An 11,896-nucleotide genomic window follows, 5' to 3' on the forward strand; every position below is an offset into this window, starting at 1 on the left:
GGCTGCCACAAGCCCTTTCCCTGCTTCCTCTGTGGCGTGCAATTAAAAAGCTCTCCACGCAAAACACCGTCCCCGCGAAGAACTCCTTCACTGTTTTGTCCTCTATCGGCGTTCCTCTATTTTCCACGCGGTCCCTTTGCCGCGCTTTCCCTCGCACTTCCGCTCCGCTTCCGGAAACGCGTGTTACCAGCGCGAATACGTGTCGCGTGAATTGCCACGAAAGTGCCGTTGAAAAAGATTCCAGGGAAATTTCGACGGTACGTTTGCACGAAAATGTGAGATTTTAGACTCGTATTTGTGCAATTTTTAATTGGTAATTCTTGTTTGTTCTGGTGGAATGAAACTGTAAAGGTAATTACGGAGAAAGCAATTAATCGGCTGTTTTGAACTGGTCGCATTGTAACGAAACATGCACACAAGCTCACGAAGTTGCAACTTATTTTGCATATACTATACTATATTATATTGTATAATATACCTGGTATATGGAATGGAAATTTTATATTTTACGAAAAATATTTCAGAAGAATGAGAAAGTTGTTTAAACGTCATTATGTAGCCGTCTATAGCGTTAGTTGTATGTTTAAGACAACTAGTCATACTTATGCCAATTTTCTGTTACGTTTGTTTGTAACAAATTTATAACTCGTAAATATAATAGATTTGCAGATCGATTTCAAGCTTTATCGTTATGATCGTAACGATCGTGCTAATGAAATTTCAAAAAGTTTTGTATAAACGTAATATATTTGTAAAAATATTCTATGATCAACGTTCGAACGTTTTCGCGAACCAATATAAACGACTCTTTTATCTCGGAAAATTACAGTAGAATTTGGAGAAAACAAAAATTTTGTTTCGAAAAGATTTATTTATGAAGTAGTACTTTGCTTTTCCGTGTTTCGTATTCCATTTATTTTCATATTATTAGTGCCATGGCGATGTAATTTATATAAATTGCGACGAACGAGTTGGGAAAGATCGCAGGAAAATATCAGCGATATTATTTTTTACGGAAGTCTGAATTTTGCCCGAATTGAAATTTAAATAACGCAAAATTAATCATTTTTCTTGCGAAAATCTGTATTCTTGCGGTATGGAAATTGCAGAGGTAATTACGCCGGCAGCTATTAAAAGGCAATTCCGAACTAATTGGATCGTTGACAATAAACGAACAGTACATAAATTTTGAAGCACGATGAAAATGAATATTGCCAGATTGTCAAATACTGTTTCGTCCAATTCGAATGCTATTCGTTCGTTTCGCCGCTGACTGATAACGTTGAATAACAGAATGCTAGTATCGCTGGAATAAAATGAAATTTACTAAATTTTGACTAATTTTACACGCTTGTAAAATCACCTATTTCGCGGCCAGCAACAACCTAACAACTCCATTACATTACTCTGAACCAGCTTTACATACCCAATCAAGCAACCTCCTCTGAAAATCACTCCGTTTGATCAATCGAGAGTCAATATTCGCTGTCGACGTTAACTTGTCGGCGAACGCAGAATTGCTACGCACACGGTGGAGAACATATCAACGAACATACATCCCAGAACGAGAACGTAGCTTAGTCTGGTGCTGGTCCGTTAGTGGCCAGCTTAAATGACATTCGAAGCTGAAGGCTAACTAATCCAAGTTTTAGCCTGCACACGTAGAAGCAACCTGCAAAGTGGAAACTCAAGATGAAGAGAGAGAGAGAGAGAGAGAGTACGGCTTCCTATGGTCGAAAGCAAGCGGGCCAGGTCTACGAACATCGAACAAAATTGCACCTGAGTAATTGACTGGGAGCACTTAAGGTACGAGCCACAGTGCCCGTCGAACCCGTGAAGGTGTGACGTGGTCGATTATCGAGCGCACCTGCTACGCTTCGATCGATCTGCTTCCGACCAATCCTTCTCTTCCTCTTCCCGTCCTTGTCGTCGGGAGTTTCAAACTGCTTTAAATTTCCTACGAAAATGTTTATTGGATCACCGCGTCGAAAGTGTCGGACGATGAGTAACACTCGTCCTAGAGTTTAGATCTACTTAGGGCGATGGGATTAATCGAAAGGACTCTTCCAACTACTTCGTATTTCCGAGAAAGTGAATTTAGTAGCCAATTTTATCGAATATCGCGTGGAGTGATACAAGAAGAGCCGAAGAAGATACGTGTTCGGAGGGTTGGAAGGGCGGAACAGCGTTTGGATCGCGTGTGTTTCAAATGGTCGTGCGAACGAGGAAGAGTACGGTTGACCAGCATTTTAGGTAGATCTATTTTTATCTATTTGTATAAGAATCTTTTTTGTTAATACAAGGAAGAGCACCGCGACTTGTTAAAAAGTGTAACCAGAGTTGCTCGAGTATTTAGCCGTATCGAGTTTTGCGTCGATTGTAATCGCTGTACGTCCACTAACATTCGTCGCCGTGTTATTTGTTATAATAAATACTTTCCATATATGTATATATATATAATCGTATATTTCAAGAGTATAAATATAGATAGGTGTAGTAACTAAGAACTAGATGAATGAACGGTGAGCAGAAGTGCAAGAATGGACGTAAAAAGTGCCTTCTATTATACGCACAAATATTTATTCAACGTTACATTAAACGTATTTACGAATATCTACATCTATCTACTATGATGAAATTGATAATGCGAAGAACAGCCTTGACTATTTATAACATCTCACATCGAGTGTACTATCTATGACTAAAGTCCATGATAAAATCAAAATCTCTGTATATCCTGGTAAAAATCATCGAACAAAAGTAGGTTAAAACCGTTTGAAAAATATTCTCTTTAAAAGCATCCATCAGATTTTGCGTTGAAATTATTCCAGCATAAATGAGATTCGTCTTAAAATCTAGATCGAATTATAATTATAAAATTAATCACAGAATGTCTTTCCGCCTGTTCTGGATTAAGGTTTTCGCTCTGCGTATTCTTTTCTCTTTCCCTCGTATCCTTTTAATTCCGTAGTTCTCTTGGCTCGGCCACGATCGTATCTTTCCGCGAAATGAAATTTTTCGCTCGATGTTAATCGTCGGTCGAGCAGAGCTGATCCTCGATATCTGGCGCGAGAAGTTTCGCGCGCTTTTTACCCCTCGACTTTTACTCGGCCAGTACGTGGCCCGATTTAACGAGAGCCGCAACGCACGAGCGAAGCAATCCTCCCTCGACAATTTCGAGGATACGCCGTGAAACTTGCGAGTATTACGTGAATCGTTGGGAAGAAGTTGGAAAAACGTAGACGAAGTTGGCTGTTCGAAATTGCCTCGTGATTATCGCGAAACGAAAAGGTAGATATCAATTTGTTTGAACCAATAGCAGCAAAACTGATTGACTTCAAGTAACATTAAATATCTGTAGCAATAGTTACAGGTTGTTTTGACGATACATAACGTAATTTTGAGAATAGTTATTGTTAGAATTTAATCTCGGAATTAGGATTAATAATCTGTGGAAGACACAATGTTTGTGTTGAAACGACATAATGTGATATTTGTTGAACAATTATTACAGGAAATATAAGTGTGTCGTGAAATGTAGACAGTTGGCTAGTTAGTCTCAGACTGACTGGCTTAGTGACCCATGGCCCTTGAAAAGATTTTGAACCCCTCTCTCTCTCTATGCAGTAATGAGTGTGACCTGTGTGGGTGTCTGCGTGGCGTCACATGTGCCACGGAACCTTCTAGTAGCTTCTCGACGTGCGCAATGTTCCATCTATATCCTTGTGCTCCTTCCGCCGAATTCTCGAAAGGGACCTACGGAATCCAAGTATGGGGAACAGCAAGTAACTCCAACATTGAAATACTTCAACGCTTCCAATCGAAAACGCTAAGGTCCCTGATTGATGCACCTTGGTATGTTACCAACGAAACAATACACCGCGACCTCAAGATACCCACAGTCAAAGAGGAAATAGCAAAATATAGCGACAGATATAGCAAAAGAGTGAACAAACACCGAAACCTCCTAATCACTGGACTACTTGATACGACGGACCAGATTCGCAGGCTGAAGAGACACTACCAGCTAGACCTAAACGACAGATTCAACTAGTTATTTAAATTAAGTAACATCTACTTATTTACAATACTTACATACAAATTATACTTATCTATAACAAGTATTAACTTATTATAAATAATTAGCCATGTTACCGCGCCACGCCAGAAAAATTACTGAAAATTCACAACGCGAGGATTGATTGTAATTTTAATAAATAATAAAAAAAAAGAAAGAATTCTCGAAAGAGCATGCACGCGCTAGTCGCTGCGGTACATCTCACGAACGCACGCTAATGGGGATATCGCTGGGCAACGAAGGAAAGAATCCGTTCGATCAATCACTTCGTCTGTATGCGATTAATATCGTTGTATTCAACAGTTATAACACATAACGACGCAAATTATTCATTTATTTCGCTTGATCATTATTTATTATATACCTAGCTCTGTATAACTTTGTCGTGGTCTTTGAATTATATTCAATTTCGCTCTGGTTTCGACGAATGATTTCAGGGCGAGTTTTAATATGAAATAAAAAGAAGCAGATTTTTTATACAACCAATAGATCGTTCTTTCATCTTTTCGACAAACTTATAAAATTTCTTAACGGCAAAAGAACGCAATTGAATTTAAATTTGCATATATATGCGGAGACATCGTGTATAGTAATTTACAATATTTTAATCTCATTGAAATCTTTACATTTGATTTTGTGCCAGGCAGATATTTTTATAACAATGCGAATGTTTCGTGAATGCGAATGAAACGGATCGTTAAGAACAGAGAATACGAACATTTTCGTGCTCCTTTTCTTACCGAGAAATTAATCGTATCGTTTAAACAAATACCGACAGTTATACCGCCACTATTGCGAAATAAAGAAGCGACGTATCTGGCTGATTCATGCGAAAACTTCAAAATTCCCGCAAGCTACTCGATGCTCGTTCGAGGCACAAATCAAATGGAACAATGGAATAGCACGAGAAGTTTACTCCGAGCCATGGATTACTTTTTCAAAACGATATTTTACGGATTAACCGACTGTAAAATAGATATTAAAACTTCTTTTAATTAACCTTTCAATTTAAACTTTTATTCGACGTTACGAATATGAATTAAATTTATTATAATTCAAGACTTTCGTTCCAACCTTTAACTTCAACATCATCAAGTTTTTGCGTTTCATTTCCAAGCAACTTGTCCACGATTTACGCTCATCCTCTTCGTCTATGAAAAATGTACGAATACTTTTAGAACCTTGGATTTAAATTCCAAGTTGATTTATCGCGTACGTATCTTTCACGATTTTTCGCTACATGTACCACTGTACGGAACATTTTCATTCCTACGCGTTTTCGGCGACTATACGGTGCAGACTGGTCGACTGTTTCTATTTTGACATCGTTTCAACGTCTCCTACTCGCACATTTTTGACCCTAGTCCCCCTTTGGTCATTCCTGTCGCTCCCTTTTGACACAGCGTGCATTTTTCCCGAATATTTCGCAATATTTTTGGTCGCTTACACGTCGTTAAAAAACTGCCAACGGCCAGCCGAATCGCGATTAATGTTCTAACAGTTCGGATAAACGTATGCGCATCAGTTATTTTATAAAAAATACCAGCGAAACGTGAATGACGAATCCGATCTACGACCAATTAAAAGAACATAAAGCTTCGTCCTTCTTGTTACCGACAGCAGCAATTTTTATGTTTGAAAAAATATGTTCAAAAATTGATAGAAAGAGCCCACGCATTTTCATATAATAAAATACTTTACAAAACTGTGGGTACAGATCGCGGTGTTATTGCCAGAAATAAAATTAAATTACCAAAATTAAAATTCGATATGTTAATCTAGCTTTTTCAAGTAAAATAATTGAAATAATTATTTCGTAAAAATTAAAACGGCGTAACTTCGCTGCTCTTTTTACCGATAACGACGATTTTAATCTTTCAAAGATATATTTAAAAATTGCTTGTAGGTATCCGTACGTATACGTAGGAAATATTTTAAAGAATCGTAGAAACGGATCGCGATATTATCAACAAAGATAGTTAAATTAAAATTAATTGTCGTACTTGAACAAATAGCGATAAAAATAGTTGAATCGATAACGACTTAGTTTCGAGATAGGACAATTAAAATGATAGAAGTTACAACTTGAAGACAAAACGAGGAATGAAATGTTTGTAAGAATCTTGTTTCGCGAGTTTTACTATTTATGCGCGCTGGTTTGTGAAACATCCGGTATATTTAAATTATCGAAAGCTGCAGCATCCTAAAGCTCGTAAACGACGCGGCGCGACACGCTCCTCTCTATCTCTCTCCTCCTGTAGACGCTTGTACACGTCGTCCTCGCTTATATGATTTAATTACGCGCCAGTAAATTGCTATAAATTGCTGCCCAAACAAATTGCTGTCATCCGTGAAGGAGCAACGATCGTTCCGCAAGGAATCTATTCCGTTAAAACGTAATCACTGCTCCAACGATAAAATAATCATCCCGTTCGCCTTAAGACAACTTATTTCGGTAAAATATGCATGAGAGGATAATTTAAAAAGTATGAATTTAGGAGGATCCAGAAAATATCTAAATTATAGTCGTTGACTATAATTTAAGATATTTAAGAAATTACGCATAATTATACGTGGTACGTTAACCGCCGAGTTAATTAAGAGCTACAAATATTTGTAACTTTTTTGCTTACGAGAAAGACGAGAGATTGCATTTCCTATAAGTTACAACCGATGGAAAACTATCGGCATTAACGAAGCAGCACATAACGTGATAACTGAGAATGTGTGTAATCTATACAGGCGAATTTACAGGAAAATCTGTTGGCTAGATGATACATTTACACTGTACATGTGAATGTGTGTGTAAGCATTAGAGGGCGTCCAGGTCTTAGTGGAGACGAAAGACTGTTGCCAGATGTTAGAAGTTCTCAACGCGAGAATTGATTGTAATTTCAACAAATAAATAAAAAAAAAAAAAAGAAAAAAGAAAAGATGTTAGAAGAATCTGGAAGAGTCGGTTGAGAACAAGCGTGCGTGCAAGAAGGTTATCGAGGTCTTCAGAGTGTAAGATATATATATAGCTGTTGTGTGTAAAATAAAGTAAACGATTTGTATTTCCGAACCCTTTCTTTACCTTAACAAAATCCATAATTACATATTTCACGATAAAAATGAAAGAAAATTAATCGATAATGTAACAGGATCGAATACACCAGCAAATGTTCGCAAAGTCCGGCTACTATCTGCACTCAAACTACCAAATTCTACGTATCCATCTCCTTCTGCCTGTTGTACTCGTTCAAATTTAAAGAACTTGCTTAATCTATATAGAACACCTCTTCCATGGATTAGAGGAGCTTAAGTGCCATTAACATGTTCTGTTGAACAACTTGAACATTTTGAACCAGCGTATTCGCATTTGGAATTGGTATCTCCATATATCCCTTGGCCAAAAAACTTATAAAAACACTTATTAGACAGACACATACAAGAGCCAAAATTGCAACACTAGTTTTTGCAAACATTGCAGCTCCTATTAGACGTACTACTAAATTGGCAGTATTTAATATAGAAAAATATAAAAATTAAGGCACTGAACATCGATAATGTAATGTAGGACTGATGAAAGAAAACTAATAATAATTTTCTATATATTATCTAAACGAACAAACTTTATTCGAATCTGCTTACGTAGTCAAACTCGTTGTCGAAAGAACGCAAGATCTTGAGAAGCTTGAAGGTAATTTTCGCTCCTCCGCCAAAACTGTCGATAAGGAAAAATGTCTGACAAGTGACACGTATCGTAACGTTGATTTAGACGGTCCTCTGTAAGTAAAACGCTCAATTATATTTCTGGAATACTTTGAACGGGCTCATCTGTCGCTCGAGTTCTTTCTTCCCAGTTTCATGTACGCGAAAATATCAAGACAGTCTCGTTAAATTATTTCTCACTGGCCAGGTCTCCACTAGATCTTCCTTGATCGTTATTCTTCCCACTTTCCATCTCGCCCTTTTCTCTGTAGCTCTCGCCGCTCCCAAACCCGTCCTTCCCTTTTTCATTTCTCATTTTCATCATTCTTTATAACTAACAAGCTTCCAGCTGGTCCTTTTGAATTTTGATTTCTTTTCATGCAAAATTCTCTTTTCCCTCCCGCTTCTGCCCTGCTCCATCGCTTTTTCTCGGTCCATCCTGCCGTCGTTCACACGCGATTCCCTGTGCCGGTTTCTCCGTTGTCCTTTCGCCGTCTCAACCCCGACTCCTCGACATCCGCCTCTCGGCACGGTCTCTTTGTCTTCCTCTTTGCACGGTCGCAGCCGCGATTACGTTTGTTCGCGGTGGCCCGCGAAATTTTACCAAAGCTCCCTCTCTACGTAGCCGTGGCCTGGCCATTTTCAGCACTGCCACCCTCGAATAATACGCTGTTTCGGTGAACTCGTCGTTGTTAAATCGTCGGAGAGAAAACGTTCGCAAGTAGGAAAGTCAGAGGTGGAATCGTCTGGTAAACGAGTCGATGCTTGAGATCACGCGAGACGCTTGTAATCAAACGTGTAATCGACGCTTTTATCGCTGAGATTCGTCAAAAAATTGCCTACTTTATTTTGTCTTTCATTACCGTCGTTATATTTTTATCTCTTTATCGCGTTTTATGTCTTTGTTGCACGAACAGTCACGGCACGATCTTACGGTGAAATTTTCGGGGACCACGGGTTTTCATTCGAAGAGAAAAGAATTATAAACGTTGGTAATTTCGCTCGATACGAGGCGATTCGGGAAGCGTTTCTCGTATTATCAATGTTGCTGCAGTGTGGACTAGATTAGTGGACTAGAAGAAACGAATGTCCATAGTCGTTTGTTGAAACGTAAATTGGAATTAATCGAATCGTACGAACGTTGGAAGCAACTATGGTAAGTCATAGATGACAATTGTAATTTATTAAACAAATTTTCTCTTTCTATCTTCTTTAAATCGATCGGCATGTTGAAGATCCTTCCGTAGAGATTCTTCGTTGTTTCCTTAGGAAACTGTATCCCTGTTTTGTCGTCTGGAGCAAATAATTTTACCTTTTGCTTCGAAATTTTGAATTTTATACAGAATATTGTACATCAGATACGAATTTTATGACTCGTTAACCAGGTCCTTAGCCCTTTCGCTTATAGGCGGCGACCGCGCGACGACTCCTGCTTCCGGCACCCCATATATCCCCATTTTCTGTTGATTTTATTGACATATTGGATTAATCACTTCTTAAAGTTATTTATTGTTGGAACAACGTCAAAACCTTTCACGCAATATATTTCAAACATCCAAACGATCGTATACTGTTTCATGCTAAAAAACCTACTAAGTCCATTGACAGTGAAACGATATTTTATATACGATTCTTAGAAGAATTGTTGTTATTTAAGATTTAGAAAAACGTATGTACAGCAACCACGCACACTGTGGACCAACCAACACACGCGTACTTTGGTGGGCTGGACTGCCGAAGCGAAAGGGTTAAAAATCTTAAAAACTTTCAAAATTGAAAGTACTAGCTACATTGGTTGTAGGAAGCACCAAGCATATTATATCTCAATTTATTTATTACAGTTATAACTTGGAATAATATAGCATCGTCCGCTGATAAGGAATATCGATATTAAGAGATAAATTATAGATTATAAATCGATCAATTTCTGCGATATAAAAATCTAAAACGTTAAATAATTTTTTTTTAATTTAATTTTACTATAAATTTTAATTAATGATTGGTATATATGAAAACTGTATCTCGTAGAAGATACTCTTCGAAGAACAGGATTTCAGAAAAGTACAAAAGTATTTTGAATCGATATCGATCGATAATTAAAACGATTCAGTACGGAATATTTAATTCCATAGCGCCTTAACGAATCGATTCATGTAGACAGAACCTGGATAAGAGTGTTCTTTTTCGCGAATCGAATCAACTCGCCTCAACGTTTCCTAACTTTCAAGAATCCCTCTTAGCTTTCGAGCTAGGAAGACTCTACCCTCGGAGAAGGTAATTAGCGAGTCGACGATCGTCAGTGTAACAGAGCGAACTGTGCCAAGTCGATTTTTCTACGGGCATTCAGGAACGTGGAACGTTGAAAGACGAGCCTCGAAACTTCGTAAGAATTGCCTCGTTTGTTCCCTGTTCGAAATATACTTTTCAATTATGGCGTATCAGCAAAACAGGTGCAATTTCGGTTATGCTTGCATAACATAATATAATAATATGCTATATTACTTGAGGCACCTAAATTATAGGATTTATTACATTATTTTGTTTATTTTATATATTCATATAATTTAACTTAATTTTAATTTTATTTATTTACATAATTTATAAGGAATTATAGAATTTAATATTACGTAAAGATAATTTTCGACCAACGAAATGAAATATCTTATTAAATATTGGATTCAGAGTAAATAATTATTTGTTTTACTGTATTTCAGATTTTATTTTCTGAAAACAGTTTTACATACGAATAATAATACAGATAAATATGGTGAAACAATTCTTAGATAGAAATATACAACTCAATATGACGGCGCGATTTTCACGGAAAAAATGGTGCAATTATGTCGAAGTAATTACTTCAAGAAAAACTCTACATCTTCTCTTTTGTATATCCGTGACCCGGAGACCTCTGTTACGAAGAGAATAGAATTTAGTGAAAAAGATTGAAAATAAGGAGAGGTCCGTATTATTGTGTCCTTGAATATAAATTTTCTTTTGGGTCACAAGGTCTGGAAACAAAAGAACTATAGGTAGATTTCTATCGCTGTTTCTTGTAGCCTTCAGCTAGAACTACGCATCAAGGTTAACTTTTTGCTAATGTCCTTTGCCATAAATATATGAACATGCTCCCTATCATCCTTCTTCTATTGTATCGTAACACTGAAAGAATGAGAATCTGGATCAGCATACATTATACTTATACCTTTATTTATTTCAATATATCGTTTTACTACAAATGCATCCACTCGTTCCTTTATCAGTCAACCTCGACAATTTAAATTCACCATATTGTACTTTATTAATTATTCGATTAACATTCGTTCGTCGCTAGCAGTAAAATCACTTGCAAATCATATTGCCTTTAACTGTATATTCTCTGTGTTCTGTTACGCTATGTCTTCCCACGAACCATACATAATTCTTCAACAGAACGATCTTTCCATCAAAATCTAATGAAATAGTCGTTTAATTGTTTAGGTTGATCATCTCGCTGTGCACAAACACCCATATAGAAACAGTGTACTTTGAACAGGTACTTCGTTGATGAACATGACAGCAACGAGAAACGATAGGAAATTGCGGTGAAAAAATATGTCGTATACGACTCTCTGCATAGAAACACGTACATATCAGCAGAGAATAAGTTGGAACGGGTGCAATTGCTAAGTTGTCGCGTGTCATTCGTATACGGTACACAACATGCCTGAACAAACTTCACGCACGAACCAAACACGATGAAATCTGCTACTCCGGATGAAAATTTACGACGAAAGTTAACCGTAGCAAAACTGTAGAATCTGCTCGGTGCCGAAGAAGTTTAGGGATCGGAAGCGGAAATTGTTGGAACCGATGACTCGATTTGCCGGTCAGTATCGAGCGAATAGCGCATTGGTTCTGGACGGTTCGCGCGCAAACAGTGCGCACGCCTGTTCGTCGATGCGGTGGCGAGCAAAACCACGATGCAGCCGGCAGACCGAACGACTTGGCCGAAGTTGCAAACTACGGATTGCATCGCCGTTGCGGTCGCCGCCAGCTATACCAATTTAATTGCGAGTAACGCCCCGCGTTCGCCCCCGTTTCACCGCCGGAAATTTAATAGCTGTATCGCTCGGCCGATTGCGCGCG

General features: G+C 37.9%; 1 long non-coding RNA gene across 1 annotated transcript in view; it reads left to right on the top strand.

Annotated features, from left to right (window-relative positions):
- LOC117151488 overlaps window positions 1-10,722 on the top strand; it is a 14,498-nt gene extending 3,776 nt beyond the window's left edge. The window contains exons 2-3 of the long non-coding RNA XR_004461468.1: window positions 3,525-3,527; window positions 10,713-10,722. This is a non-coding gene — a long non-coding RNA (uncharacterized LOC117151488). The remainder of the gene's footprint in view (window positions 1-3,524; window positions 3,528-10,712) is intronic.
- The last annotated feature ends 1,174 nt before the right edge of the window (window positions 10,723-11,896 follow it).

This window comes from Bombus impatiens, unplaced genomic scaffold (assembly GCF_000188095.3).
Source record: "Bombus impatiens unplaced genomic scaffold, BIMP_2.2 scf_0233, whole genome shotgun sequence".
Lineage (NCBI taxonomy): Eukaryota > Metazoa > Arthropoda > Insecta > Hymenoptera > Apidae > Bombus > Bombus impatiens.